Source organism: Orcinus orca, chromosome 3 (assembly GCF_937001465.1).
Source record: "Orcinus orca chromosome 3, mOrcOrc1.1, whole genome shotgun sequence".
In the NCBI taxonomy this organism is placed as follows: Eukaryota; Metazoa; Chordata; class Mammalia; order Artiodactyla; family Delphinidae; genus Orcinus; species Orcinus orca.
This window is the reverse complement of record NC_064561.1, coordinates 22,510,249-22,525,556: the sequence shown is the minus strand read 5'-3', so window position 1 is coordinate 22,525,556 and position 15,308 is coordinate 22,510,249. Positions and strand designations below refer to the sequence as shown.

Genomic DNA, 15,308 nt, shown 5'->3' with positions numbered 1-15,308 from the left:
AGAGACGCTGGTCTTACCTGATGGAAGTTAAAATATCTCACTTTTGACAATTTTGCAAAAACCTATAATTACGTGAATTAATTTCTAGGGTTCTTCATAGGACCTAAAGAGGAACCCATAGAGTTGTGGAAGAACAATAGAAGCTTCTGTGATGAGAAGCCCGGGCACCGCAACAAAGAGTAGCCCCCACTCGCCGCAACTAGAGAAAGTCTGCACGCAGCATTGAAGACCAACGCAGCCAAAATAAAAATAAATAAAAATAAATAAATTTATTTTTAAAAAAGTAATACTCAGGTTTGAGGCATGAGAAATATGAGAAATTAGCTAATCCTTTCAGAACTTTTAAAATATCAAACTCAGTCTCTAAGATTTTAACATTATATACAACATCGGTTACTTATTAGTGGTTTGGGAAGGCCAATTTAAAATTTTCTGATCTTACTGTATTAAAATTCACGGCCCTAATGTTTTCCACATTGACTATATGAATGATGAAGTAAAGTCAATCATGTATTTCCTTTCCAACTGGGCAGAAAACAAAATTTTGAAAAGTGTTTGGACTACTGACTTTTGATTTCTTCTAAGGCAAGTGTATAGGTAATTTTTATTCCCTGATTAGGAGAAAAATGGTGGAAGAGGGCAGGGTTAAGAATTAAGATTTCAAGAGCGTGAGAGGTAGATGGCCAACCAGAGTTCCTAAGGTTTGGTGCTTGTAACTGTTGCCGCCGCTTAAGCCTGTCAAAGCAGTGGTACGGCTGCTGCCCTCGTATTTGCTACCTCTAGAAACATTCTTGCCAGTAGTGGCGGCAGCGGGACTCAATTACCCCCTTTTATCACTCTCTGCAGAAGCTCCAGATGGCGTCTTCCGTGGGCAACGTGGCCGACAGCACAGAACCAACGAAACGTATGCTTTCCTTCCAAGGGTTAGCTGAGTTGGCACATCGAGAATATCAATCAGGTGATTTTGAGGCAGCTGAGAGACACTGCATGCAGCTGTGGAGACAAGAGCCAGACAATACTGGCGTACATTTATTACTTTCATCTCTACACTTCCAGTGTCTAAGGCTGGACAGATCTGCCCACTTTAGTACTCTGGCAATTAAACAGAACCCTCTTCTGGCAGAAGCCTATTCGAATTTGGGGAATGTGTACAAGGAAAGAGGGCAGTTGCAGGAAGCAATTGAGCATTACCGGCATGCATTGCATCTCAAACCAGATTTCATCGATGGTTATATTAACCTGGCAGCCGCTTTGGTAGCAGCAGGCGACATGGAAGGGGCAGTACAAGCTTACGTCTCTGCTCTTCAGTGCAATCCTGATATGTACTGTGTTCGCAGTGACCTGGGGAACCTGCTCAAGGCCCTGGGTCGCTTGGAAGGAGCCAAGGCATGTTATTTGAAAGCAGTGGAGACGCAACCGAACTTTGCAGTAGCTTGGAGTAATCTTGGCTGTGTTTTCAATGCACAAGGGGAGATTTGGCTTGCAATTCATCACTTTGAAAAGGCTGTCACGCTTGACCCCAATTTTCTGGATGCTTATATCAATTTAGGAAATGTCTTGAAAGAGGCACGGATTTTTGACAGAGCTGTGGCAGCTTACCTTTGTGCCCTAAGCTTGAGCCCAAATCATGCAGTGGTACATGCCAACCTGGCTTGTGTATACTATGAGCAAGGACTGGTAGATCTGGCAATAGACACCTACAGGCGAGCTATTGAATTGCAACCACATTTCCCTGATGCTTATTGCAACCTAGCCAACTCTCTGGAAGAGAAGGGCAGTGTTGCCGAAGCAGAAGATTGTTATAATACAGCTCTGCGGCTGTGTCCCACCCATGCAGACTCTCTGAATAACCTAGCCAATATCAAAGGAGACCAGGGAAACTTTGAAGAGGCAGTTCGCTTGTATTGTAAAGCATTAGAAGTCTTCGCAGAGTTTGCTGTTGCCCATTCAAATTTAGCAAGTGTATTGCAGCAGCAGGGAAAACTGCAGGAAGCTCTGATGCATTATAAGGAGGCTGTTCGAATCAGTCCTACCTTTGCTGATGCCTACTGTAACATGGGAAACACTCTAAAGGAGATGCAGGATGTTCAGGGAGGCTTGCAGTGTTATACTCGTGCCATTCAGATTAACCCTGCACTTGCGGATGCCCACAGCAATCTGGCTTCCATTCACAAGTATTCAGGGAATATTCCAGAAGCAATTGCTTCTTATCGCACTGCTCTGAAGCTTGAACCTGATTTTCCTGACGCTTATTGTGATTTGGCTCATTGCCTGCAGATTGTCTGTGATTGGACAGACTATGATGAGCGAATGAAGAAGTTGGTCAGCATTGTGGCTGACCAGCTGGAGAGGAATAGGTTGCCTTCTGTGCAGCCTCATCATAGTATGCTCTATCCTCTTTCTCATGGCTTCAGGAAGGCTATTGCTGAGAGCCATGGGAACCTCTGCTTGGATGAGATCAGTGTCCTTCATAAACCACCGTACGAACATCCAAAACACTTGAAGCTCAGTGATGGTCGACTGCGTGTAGGATACGTGAGTTCTGACTTTGGGAATCATCCTACTTCTCATCTTATGCAGTCTATTCCAGGCATGCACAATCCTGGTAAATTTGAGGTATTCTGTTATACCCTGAGCCCAGATGATGGCACAAACTTCCGAGCGAAGGTGATGGCAGAAGCCCATCATTTCATTGATCTTTCTCAGATTCCATGCAATGGGAAAGCAGCTGATCGCATCCATCAAGATGGTATACACATCCTTGTAAATATGAATGGTTATACCAGGGGTGCTCGAAATGAACTCTTTGCTCTCAGGCCAGCTCCTATTCAGGCAATGTGGCTGGGCTACCCTGGGACCAGTGGCATGCTTTTCATGGATTATATCATCACTGATCAGGAAACTTCACCTGCTGAAGTTGCTGAGCAGTATTCTGAGAAACTGGCTTATATGCCCCATACTTTCTTTATTGGTGATCATGCTAATATGTTCCCTCACCTGAAGAAGAAAGCAGTCATCGATTTTCAGTCCAATGGGCACATTTATGACAATCGGATTTTTCTGAATGGCATCGACCGCAAAGCATTTCTTGATAGTTTCCCAGATGTGCAGATTGTCAAGATGAAATGTCCTGATGGAGGAGACAATGCAGACAGCAGTAATACAGCTCTTAATATGCCTGTCATTCCTATGAATACTATTGCAGAAGCAGTTATTGAAATGATTAACAGAGGACAAATTCAGATAACAATTAATTGATTGAGTCCTAGCAATGGACTGGCAACTACCCAGATCAACATTAAGGCTGCCACTGGAGAGGAGGTTCCCCGTACCATTATTGTAACCACACGTTCTCAGTACGAGCTACCGGAAGATGCCATTGTGTACTGTAACTTTAATCAGTTATATAAAATTGACCCATCTACTTTGCAGATGTGGGCAAATATTCTGAAGCGTGTTCCCAATAGTGTACTGTGGCTGTTGCGTTTTCCAGCAGTAGGAGAACCTAATATTCAACAGTACACACAAAACATGGGCCTTCCCCAGAACCGTATCATTTTTTCACCTGTTGCTCCTAAAGAGGAACATGTTTGGAGAGGCCAGCTGGCTGATGTCTGCTTGGACACGCCACTCTGTAATGGACACACCACAGGGATGGATGTCCTTTGGTCAGGGACACCCATGGTGACTATGCCAGGAGAGACTCTTGCTTCCCGAGTTGCAGCTTCCCAACTCACTTGTTTAGGCTGTCGTGAGCTTATTGCTAAAAATAGACAAGAATATGAAGACATAGCTGTGAAACTGGGAACTGATCTAGAATACCTGAAGAAACTTTGTGGCAAAGTCTGGAAGCAGAGAACATCTAGCCCTCTGTTCAACACCAAACAATACACAATGGACCTAGAGCGGCTCTATCTACAGATGTGGGAGCATTACGCAGCTGGCAACAGACCTGATCACATGATTAAGCCTGTTGAAGTCACTGAGTCAGCCTAAATAAGGACTGTGTGCACAGGAGAATTACCCTGTACCTGAGCCTCAACCTTCTGGGGGAAAGGGAACTACTTTTTCCTTATCTGTACAATACCATGTTGCAGATGGGTGACAGACAATGATAAGAAATAGCACAGCCAGACTTGCTTCCTGCATGATCACGATAGGGAGAGACTCAAGAGATGGGAAACTGCTGTTCCACAAGGAGTCTCCATAGAATTTTGCAGCAGCCAGGTGTCTGGAAGGTCTGGAAGGTAAGTCTGGAAGGTCTGATCTCCCTTGGTCTTCCATGGGATGGATGGTTAGTGTGGAAGGGAGATAGAGATTGCCCAGCCGTTTTGTGATTATCATGGATTGATTGAGTCTTCTGAATTAATATTTTTCTTTATATTTTGGGTATTGGAGCTTTTAAAAATGTTTGGTTTCAGGTATTTTTATTCATGTGAAGTGTATATGATTCTCTTGAGATAAGGTTTTAAGCTAAAATATTCCTTGTTTTAGTTTCTGAACTCTACAGATAAATGGGGATTTTGCTGGTGTAGTCTTTTTATAGGTTTTATAAACCACTTGAACCTATATCAGTCATTTTAGTGTCTGACATAATGTTTGGAACTATCAGTGCTTTGTTGGTTTATAGATGATGGCTTAAATTCTTTTCCTGGTCCGTTTCCTTCTTCCCATCCCCCCACTTTAAAAATTCTCCTGTAACTTGGCTAACAAAAAACCAAGTATGATTCAAAACCTCCCAGAGTGTTTCTCTTAAACGCATCATCTGGTGCCAAATGAAGATCCTTAGGAGTGATTATTAATTCTGAAGGGCACAGTTGTGGTACTGTCACTGATGATAATAATAATGGATTTTTGGCCTAGAATGTTGACCTATTTCACCAGTGTTTTACCGTTGACTGCCCCTCTATGCTGCTTCCAAAAGTCATAGTGTGTGATAAGATTTTTACTTTCATTTCTAAAGTTTTTTTTTTTTTAGTGAGTCCTGTTCTTCCTTTTTCTTTCAGCAGAAATGAAATCCCAGGTAAGTATAAGTATTCAAATATTTGATCAGTAAGTCACAGTTATCTCCAGTACATTAAATAACTTTCATCAAAGAAACATGTTATAGATAAAAAGCTCTGAAGGACCAGCTATGTATATGATAATTATGTTTCAGATCTTCTAGGGTATTATATATAATAACTTGTCTTCTGGACGTGGTCTTGAAGTCTTTATGGATTCAGCCTCGGTAGTAGCGAACTGCACTGCTACTTGGTTTGGAGTACAAATTAGACTTTAGCCCTCCTGGAGGTTGAGTTTTTGGTATTGAAAACCATAGGAATGAAATTATTGTATTTCAGCAAAGGATCGAGGGCTTGAGGCTTAAAAAAGGCAACATATGTGTGGGAAGCAGTCAGCCTTGAAAGCAGGTAAGGACATGCCAGGCATGCGGCCGCTGCTCGAAGGGACTGTCCCTACTTGTTCCCCTCCTTATTCCATTCCATGGGAGATAAATCACCAGGGCCCAGAGATCAGAAAGAATGTAAAATTTGACAAGCAAAGCTGTCTCCCCTCTGCACGTGCAGGTTATTTTTGATGATTCTGGGTTTATGGGTTTTCTCCCAGGGAAGTTAACCTTGAGCCGAGACAGTCTGTAGATAATGTAAAGCACCATCTGGCAAGCTTCCTTTTTCTAGTCTATTTAATCTGCAACTGTAGCATAATGACTTTGGAATTACTGTTGCTGTATTACCAAAATCTTAAACTAGGATATTTTTGACAAATGCGGTCCTTAGTTAATTTTTAGAGCTACAAACTGTCAGATGGCTCTGAAATAACAATTGTCTGGCTATTCTTCAGGGTGATCACAATATGGTAATGACCTTGAGGTACCACTAAAAAGCAGGAAGGTGTGAGTCTTCCTTTGGTTCCAGAGTGAAATGCGAGTTGGAGTTGGAAAAGAGGCCCACAACCAAGTGTTAGAGAAGGAAATGTGAGGTCATTAGTGAAAAACCAGGTTGAAGTTAAGGTGAAGAGGCATGAGGAAATGGGCAACTGTTCCAGTATTACAAAGATCATCAAGAAGCATATCCATGAATGTGGTTTGTATTGCAATAGCTGAAAAAGAGACAAATAACCTGGCCTGGACTTCATGGAGATTATATTTTATTGATTCTGATAATAGATCATTGTTGATAAGGGCCTCCTATAAATTATAACCATGCAAAGGCAGCAAGATAATTTTTTTTCCTTTATGTATGTGTTTCTCATTCCTACTCACTTCTCTCTTAGGGGAAGAGAAAATCACGAAAAACAAAATTGTCAAGTCTCAACTATTCCTTTTCAAAATATTTTTTTTTGCAAATTCCAGTGCAGACAATAGGTTAACTGTTAAGATTTGTAAGGCTCAAAAAGCTAGATTTTTACAAAGTGTAGCCAAATTTTATTCCATACATAATAGCTTTGGAAAGAATATGTGATGATGCAAAGTTGGAAAAAGGTGGTTTTTCTTCTGTGAATGGCTTCACTGTGTTGGGAGAACAGGCAGAGAAGAAATCAAAGTAATTAAACATGGGGTGAGTTTTCCTGATAGGGGACTCTAGTGCTTTAAAATAGACTAGATAATCCTAGGGATAATCTGAGGGTAGAACAGACCAATGCCTCATTTCCAATCTGGTACCCTGGAAGAAAACAGTGTATTTCCTTTGAGGTCTTGAGAGGTTTCTCTTCTGCTTTGTTTTATTTTTGGTTCATTTTGTAATCAACCTTATTAAGGTATCATTTACATACAATAAAATGCAGACATTTTTAGTCAACGGTTCGGTGACTTTTAATTAATGTATACATTTGTATAACTAGCACCCCCATAAAGATAGATAACAATCCTAAAACCCTAGAAAGTTTCCTCCTAGGCTTTTGCAAAAGTATCCCCATCTCCCACCCCAAGGCCACCACGGATCTGCTTTTTATCTTTAGAGATGACTTTTGCCCAGTTTAGAATTTCATGTAAGTTGAATAATACAGTAGGTGCCCTTTTGATCTGGCTTCACTTGCTCAGCATATGGTTTTTGAGATTCATTCATGTTGGGATGTTTTAAACCAGGACTTTAGCCTGGGTGGCTGATGTTGTCTGAAGGCACCTATAGGTACATCTGAGTCTCTGGCATTGTCACTGTCTGTTCTTGGCTCCGTATTTTCAACTTTACTAAGAAGCACAAGGTTGAAGTAAGGAAGATCATTGTCAGTATAATGGAGGTGAAGTGGGTTCTGTTATATAATATTCTCAGCAAAAATTGACCTGCTTGGAATCACTGTGTTGATAATCGACAAGGATTCTCTTCCTCCAAAAGCCTTGATACTATAAAACTTCTAAAGGACGCTGTCCTAGGACCCTTCTTTTAGTTTTCGAATTTTGGGAAACATTTCTGGAAAATTCAACTGCTCGCAACCTGAAAGAAGCAATTATTCACCTGAAGGCTAACTCTGCTAAAGTTGAGTTGTCCGACCTTTACATGCTGATAGAAGCCAAATAGCCTTGCAAAACAATGCTCTCTTATTGGATATAAGCATATAGATTGTTTAAGGTGGACGTGTGTATGCAGTAAAGTGAAAAAACAAAGAATCTTTGAGTTTCCCTTGCTGGTTTTTTTTATTTTTTCATTTAAGTTTCTATAGCGTATGCTAATAGCTCAGGGAAACCTCAGGTTAGTTTTAGGTCCACTCTCTACGTAAATGTTGAAGTACTCCATACCACCTTTTTTCTACCTTCCTTCTTTTCTTCCATCTTTCCTTTCTAACTTCTTATAATCCATTATACTTAATCCTGCATTTGCTGAGGTGGCAATTAGTGTAGGAAAATACTGTGAAATTTTGCTGTTCAGAATGCATGTTGACCAAATTCTATATTGAGAAAAGGTCTGAATTTACCCAGAGTAACCCTTTCTCAGCGTCTTTGAATAAAGGCCCTAGAAAGTGGGCTATATATAGTATCCTGACAGGTATGTAGAATTCATAGCAATTGCCCTCAAAGAGCTTACCTAGCGTAGATGCATATGAATGCATTTAATAATTGCTTTATTGGCAGCAGTGCCAACATACACAGTCTATTTTGTTTTATATCATTCTCATTACCTGCTGTTTACCACTGTATACATTGCTAATGGCGTGGTTTCTATGGCTTGTGAATTTCACGGCCAAATAATACGTAATTTATTGCACACTTCAGTGTAGAAGATGGAGACTTCATAACTTTTCATGTGCTCGTTGCCCCTTTGGAATGTATTACACTGAGATCAGTCAAAGTAATAAATTTATTTCAAATGTGCGTGATAGCTAAACATCAATTAGGACTGATGGGCAATATTTCTTCTTCCAGCAACATAACAGTTTTTACAGACTAAGCCATTGAACGTGGAGTTACTGAACATGGGACTCAGTTCACTGGGATCCTTCTTAGAAGAATAAAGGACAACTTGAATTGGATTTGTGTGGCTTATTCAAGTAGTAACTAATCAGCTACATCTTGGTGAACTTAATTTGTCACAATCGTTTGGTATTTTATTAACTCTCTTCCCCCGACTCTCACAAGAACGGATCATGAGTATCTTAAAACATACTAAGTCGTCTTCCATCCCTGTTAATCTAACTACAAGAGCACACTTTCCTTATCCAATGCAAGTTACTGTCTTTTAGAGTGGCTGGGGTTTTAATTCTCTACAAAATTAAAACCAGCAAAGAGAAACATTTTCAAGGAGCTACCACATTGTAGAGCCTTAGAAAGAAGACTTTAGAATTAAAGACAAATATATCATTTTATAGCTAAAGCACCTGAGGCCTAAAGTAGGCAGGTTACCATCAAGGTCAGGGAAAGGGGTTGAAGATCAGGTTTCAAGCTGAGAAAGAGTCTACAGGGACTCAATCTGAGCAGGTCAAAAACTGAAAGGAGACCACGAATGTTCTGGGAAGGCTGGCATCTGGCCTCCAGTGTGGGATTCAGATGGGGAGTGGGCCCGGGGGGAACTGAGCTTCTGCAGTAGGCAGAGAAGTCCACCTCATCTCCGGAAAGTGCCACTGACATCAGGGAGTGGAGGGGAAAGAGCAATGAGTTCCAGTCCACCTGAGAAAGCAGGCCAGTCTGATTAACTCTGAATTTAGGCTTATTTCAGATACTTCTTGAGAAAGAACTTGGACAAGAGCAAGTCCCACGCAACCTCTTTTAAATCCATGCCCAGTATTTTCTGGTGGAGCTGCTTAAACCCTCCAAGTGACTCCAGTATTTTAATTTCACTCTGTATTTAATTCCGACTGTTCTATGACTGATTATTTAATCGGCAAATAAGTAGGGTCACAAAAGAGTGTGAATGTATTTTACAGGATGAGGATGGGCGGAGTGGAGCAGTCTGGAATGGGACACCAATAAAAAGGGATCTTGATAAAGTAGAACGTCTATTAGAAATGGAGAGGAATTCGCAAGGAAATTAGTGCCTGACACCACGCCCTTCTCTCTGCATGTTTAGAAGCTAGTTTCTAATTTTATTTTCATAGGCGATGTGCCTGTGATGAATTGTCTTTTACCTCCACACTATTTATCACATGGACATATTGTGAAGTTTGTGTGAGAGAAAGCAAGTATTAGAATTTGTCTTGCAAGCAGCTATAAGCACTGCCTGGAACAATCTAGGACAGAAGGGAAAGGAAAGGAAGGTGGAAACAAAGGAGAAAGACAGCTAATGATGCTGGAGTCTGTCGCTGGGATTTGTGGTATCTCTTTTTGAAACTAAGTACAGAAGGTCAGAACTTGACTGATAGTTTCTTGATCACGGTTTGTTTTCATTTTTGCTTTTTTCTTGCTCTCTCATCAGTTATTCCAGCCAGTGCCATGTCATTTTCAGTTTCAGTAAACATACTTGTCTTGTTTCCATTTGCATTATTCATGCAAACCTTGATTGAACTGATGACCCCGAGTTATCACGGAAACATTAGATACACCAGTTGATACATTTCTTAATTTTAGAAAAAAATTACCGAGTGAAGGTTAAAATAACTCCTCTTCAATTTGTCATTTAAAAAAACTTCTCCTAACATACAATACCTCATTGCCTAACAATGCCAGATAAATGAAGAATTGCTATGTATTCGTGAATGCAGGCTAGTCTGTATATTTTTTGGCAGGTATGACCGTTACCGAGGGTAATGGCCTTGTTTGCTGGCCATGTCCTGTCTCCTAGAAAGTTGTACTTTCTGTTGTCTTTCAGTTGGTCCATTGGATATCAGAGGTGAATTTATAAAACTATACTTCCCTTTACAGTTACTTTGTTTTGTTTTGTTTTGTTTTACTTGAAGTGTAGTTGATTGACAATGTTGTGTTTCAGGTGTACAGCCAAGAGATTCAGATATATATATTTCTTTTTCAGATCCGTTTCCTTTATAGGTTATTACAAGGTATTGAATATAGTTGCCTCTGCTATACAGCAGGACCTCGTAGTTTATCTACTTTATACATAGTATACACTTACTTTGTGTGATCCACGCTGGTCAGACCACATAATTATTTTCACTTCTGATATAATTTTTTCAGGTCCAACCTCAAATCTTTGATGAGAAGATATTTTAAAATAAGTTTAGCATGTGTGTGCTCTAAATCCAACAGTAGTTATTAGAGATATGATTTTGCACTAGGTATTCCTCTCTTTTTTGGTCTTGGCCAACCAATTGAAAATCAGTTTTTATTTTCTGGTTGGTTTGCTAGATGTTTATGACTATAATAAAAGTCTTAAATTTTGTCTCATATCTTAAAGCACAATCTGAATTAGCAATGGATATTGTGCTATACATAGGGGCTGTGATATAAATATAGTTTCTAACTTCAAAAACATATAACCTAGAAGGGAACACAGACACATACGCAGCAATTACGGCAACTGCATTTGTTTACTAAGTGAAATAGCACTGAGATGGATAAAGTGCTAGCAAGCCTTGAACAGGCAAATCAGCTTCAAAAATAGATGCGCAGTTCTTTAAAAATCTTTTTAACATTTTTCTAGCTACATGTAGAATATAACTTAGCATAAAAACGGTATGGGTTTGAGGATATGGGGAGGGAGAAGGTTAAGCTGTGAGAAAGTGAGAGAGTGGCATGGACATATATACACTACCAAACATGAAATAGATAGCTAGTGGGAAGCAGCCGCTTAGCACAGGGAGATCAGCTCGGTGCTTTGTGACCACCTGGATGGGTGGGATAGGGAGGGTGGGACGGAGACAAAAGAGGGAGGGGTTATGGGGATGTATGTATATGTATAGCTGATTCACTTTGTTATATAGCAGAAACTAACACACCATTGTAAAGCAAATATATTCCAATAAGGTCGTTAAAAATAAATTAAGTAAAAGAAGACTGACTCATCCAATTAAAAAAAAAATTCTCTCATCCTGGATTCAAGAGAAGGGATGAAGTAAAAGGATGAGGAAGAACAAGAAGAGGAAATGTGAGCGTGGAGAGGGTAGGAGGAAGAGCAGAAGGCAAATAAGTGTATGTGCTTCCCTTGCCATCCCTGACTTTTTTTTTTTTTTTTTTTTTTTTTTGCGCTTCAGGAAAACCCAAAAGCCAGACAAGAGCACGGAGGTGGTCACCACTGCATGTGAACAAAAAGGTGGAGAGAAGAGAATGGTGGTGATCTGCGCAGGCAACTGGAGGATGACCTGAGTGCATCTCGCCAGGGAACGGTCCCTGTTCCATAGAACCCCTGAAGATGCCAGGCTCTTATGTTTAGATGGAGGGCCGAAGGCGTCTGTGGGGTCACCACATACATCACTCCTGGAGGTGTTGTTCACTCTTTGTAAAGAGTGTCCCTGGTGAGGTTCCACATCTCCCTCTGCAGGACCCAGCCTTGCCCTCCCAACCCGCCGAGGTCAGCAGGCAACATCCCCAGTTAATCACCAGGTGTGGTGAGATATCTGGAGTGGCCCTGGTACCCCCCAGTTCAGGCGTCCTGGGGAAAGGGTGAGGAGGACAGAGGCACCGGGGCTTCTTCTCACGCAAGCAGACAGCTCACCTGGCCCAGCGCTGCTGCATCCCTGTGGGCACGCGGTAGCCCTGGCATCCGGTAGGGGACACTGCAGGATCCACACCTGGCTGGGATTTGCCCACCCCCTGGGGACACCACAGCCTCTGTGGAGCCCCACTGAAGGGCCTGGGTCACCTCATGGCACCATTTCTCAACCTGAGGTTCTATAGATTTTTCATAGATGTGTAAAAATTGAATACAACACACACACACAAAATGAAGGCAATTCAAAGCAATGCTAATTTAGGATGAGTTAAAGGGCCAGGATTCCAAGTTAATTATGACCTTAAAATTAGATAACAAATACATCTGGTTTTATTACCTGCTGAAAAGCAGTGTCTTCTACAAACTTTTCATGTTGGGATACAGCAAAGCTATAGAATTTATGATTCTATGACCACAGCATCAGGATATTTTTAAATTAAAAAGCACAGGCAAGTTTGGCTGGGGTGTTAAAGAAAGAAAAATGATTATTAGGGGAAAAGGGAACATTGCGGTTCTCTGCCCACTTCCACTGTGCTGGTCTCATGATGGGCCGTGTTGCGTGTGGGCTGGAGGGACAGGGTCACTACTCCCACCTGTGTCATCAGACCTCCCACTCACAGCGCCCAGGTGGGAGGGACCCACACTTTTCACCCTGGAGCCCCAGAGCCTCCCCTTTCCTCTGCATCACTTTCACTGTTCAGTGGACCAGTCACTTGAATGCCACCCGGCCAAATGCCCAGGTTAAATCGCCCCTGTAGGACAGGTCTCTCTGCTACCAGAACACACTTGGCAAAGAGCAGCAAACAGGCCCCAGTGCCCTGGGGATGTGAGCCCTGGGGGATGTCAGGGCCCAAAGTCACTTGCAGGGTCTGAGTAGCCCCCTGGGTCCCACACACCGACCCCAGGAAGCCCACCTCCCCACTGACTCCAGTCCCTGCCTTTGTGTGGCAGGTTCTGGTCTGACACCTGTGACGACTGGGACCTGGAGGCCTCAGCCTGAGACTCAGAGGGGATGGAGCTTGTGCAGCGTCTGGCAGCTTAAATGAGACACGAAGCCAAGGAAGGAGGGCCGCCTCTCTGCTCCCCCTCCGCTCCTGAGTCAGCTAGTGAGTGCCGGTTACTTCCTGTCGGAGCTGTACAGATTTAGCATAAATTTTAGATATAGGTCTTACTTTTAACAGTGAAAGGCTGTTACATCAAGCAAAATTGATCTCTCTTTTTTTTAAACATTTCTATGTAAGATAACACACAAGTATAGAAAAGCACCCTCCGCAAAGGGAGGGCTCAGTGAATTACAATGGGCGCTCCACTCTGGGGAGCAGTAGAAGCCCAGATGCTTCTGAGAAGCTCCTCAGCTTCCTTACTGTGGCCCGACCTCCACAGCGGAAATCCCAAAGGGACTGGATTCTCCCAGCCCTCCAGCACCCTCCACTAGTTTCTGATTGTGCTGCCACACTCATTTTGAGTTATTTGTGTGTAAATCACTGCACTTGGAATATACGTGGAGTAACTGATTTCATTCTTATAACTGAATAAGTTAGCACTTATTCTTCTCCCCTTCTACAGGGGGCAGCCAGGGTGCTGGGGACGTCCTGTATATTGAACTGGGTGTTGGTAACAGATGTGTTTATATTTACAAGAAACCATAAAGCTCTACGCTTACGATCTGTGCCCTGTACAATACACCAAGGAAACTTCAATTAGAAAGAGATGCCAAAAAAATTTCCCCACAAAACAAACTTCAGGGCCCTGTGGCTTCCTCTGATTTCTACCAAACATTTAAGACAGAAACGATGCCCGTCTCCTACACACTCTTCCAGAGAACAGATACAGAGGGAACACACCCACACTGCTTTCATCGGACCAGGAGAATACTGATGTCATACCAGTAGCAGATATTACAGGACAGGAGAAATTACAGGCTAAACACTTCTGAATGTCGATGTCAAAATCCAAAAGCAAATATTAGCAGTCTAAATCTAGAGGTTTTCAGAAAGGAAGGAAACTGGGATTTCGTGGCGGTATTTCCAGTGGTTGATGTGGACAGGATCACTGGGTGTTTGGGCGCTGCCTGGGAACGTGCAGAGAAGGGACAATGCCATCGGGTTAGTGGAATGAACATTTGGTGACAGAGATTAGGAGGGCCTGGGTCATCCTCAGAGACAGTCCTGGGATGGGGTCTCTAGGCTGTGGCTATGGAGGGGTCCCTCTAGAAGGGCATGGGCCTCTCTCCTGTGCCACTGCAGGGTCTAGGGATGGATGAGGAGTTTGTAGGGGCTGGTTTTTGATGAGGAAGGATGAGCAGGGAAGGTGCGCCCTCAGAGCCAGTGCAGCCACGGCCCCTCCCCAGCCAGGCCGTAGCCCAGGCTACTCAGACAGTTGCTCACATCAATAGGCGACAGTGGGTCACGCCAGCTTCACCCACTAAACCACCAAGCACAGCCCAGCAGGCCACTGTCCTCATTAATCAGCACTACCTGTGCATCCAGGGCTGGTTGTTGAAGACCAAGCTAATTTGTTAGAGACGTGCCATGTGGGCAACAGGCTTGGAGAGACCAGGGCTCTGAGCCACGTGGAGACAAGCCGACCACTGGTCAGACCACCAGGAGGCTCACCCAGTGTGTGAAGACGCTGAGGGAGGAGGGACATAGATGGGACCCCCTGATCCTTCAAGGGACCTTCTTTCAGGGATATTTAAGAGCTGTGGGGTCAGGGATCAACATGTAAGGGGGGCAGCAGGTCAGGCATGGGCCCTCCTGTTGGCTCAGACCCCTCCTGTCCTTGGAGCAACCATGGGGCAGGCAGGAGGATTGGGGGCATGGAGGGAGGGGAGCCCTGGGCTCAGGGGTCCAGAGCACCATCTAGAGGATTCAGGGGTTGAGGGATTTCTGTCCCAGGGAACCAACTACATTCCTGTCCCACATCCATCTGTCATCAGCTTTGCGACTCCGGGAAAGTCACTTACAATCTCAACATTTTAGTGCCATGTACCATAAAATATGGTTCACGGCACCTGCCATGAGTTCCCCAAGGGTCTGATGTGGGGATCACAGGAGATGATGACAGATATTCTTCACAAGCTCTAAAGCATCACACCCATAACCTTCCCCACTCCCCTGCCCTGTGGCATCCAGGTCCCCTCTCTGGAGGCAGCACTACCACATTTCTTGCTTATTCTTCCAGACATTTAATATTTGAACACTTAGGTAGCACTTATGAAGTAACCATCATTTTTCATCAGGGTCTACCTGATTTGCTGTATTAAGCTTCATTATG

At 43.0% G+C, this 15,308-nt stretch overlaps 1 protein-coding gene and 1 pseudogene across 1 annotated transcript in view; both read left to right on the top strand.

Moving 5' to 3' along the window:
* Positions 1-15,308, top strand: part of LOC125963841 (UDP-N-acetylglucosamine--peptide N-acetylglucosaminyltransferase 110 kDa subunit-like) — a 673,346-nt gene that overhangs the window by 336,901 nt on the left and 321,137 nt on the right. The window contains exon 3 of the mRNA XM_049707405.1: positions 5,568-6,701. The gene's annotated coding sequence lies outside the window, so the exon portion shown is untranslated. The remainder of the gene's footprint in view (positions 1-5,567; positions 6,702-15,308) is intronic.
* On the top strand, positions 856-12,144 carry LOC125963846 (UDP-N-acetylglucosamine--peptide N-acetylglucosaminyltransferase 110 kDa subunit-like; annotated as a pseudogene).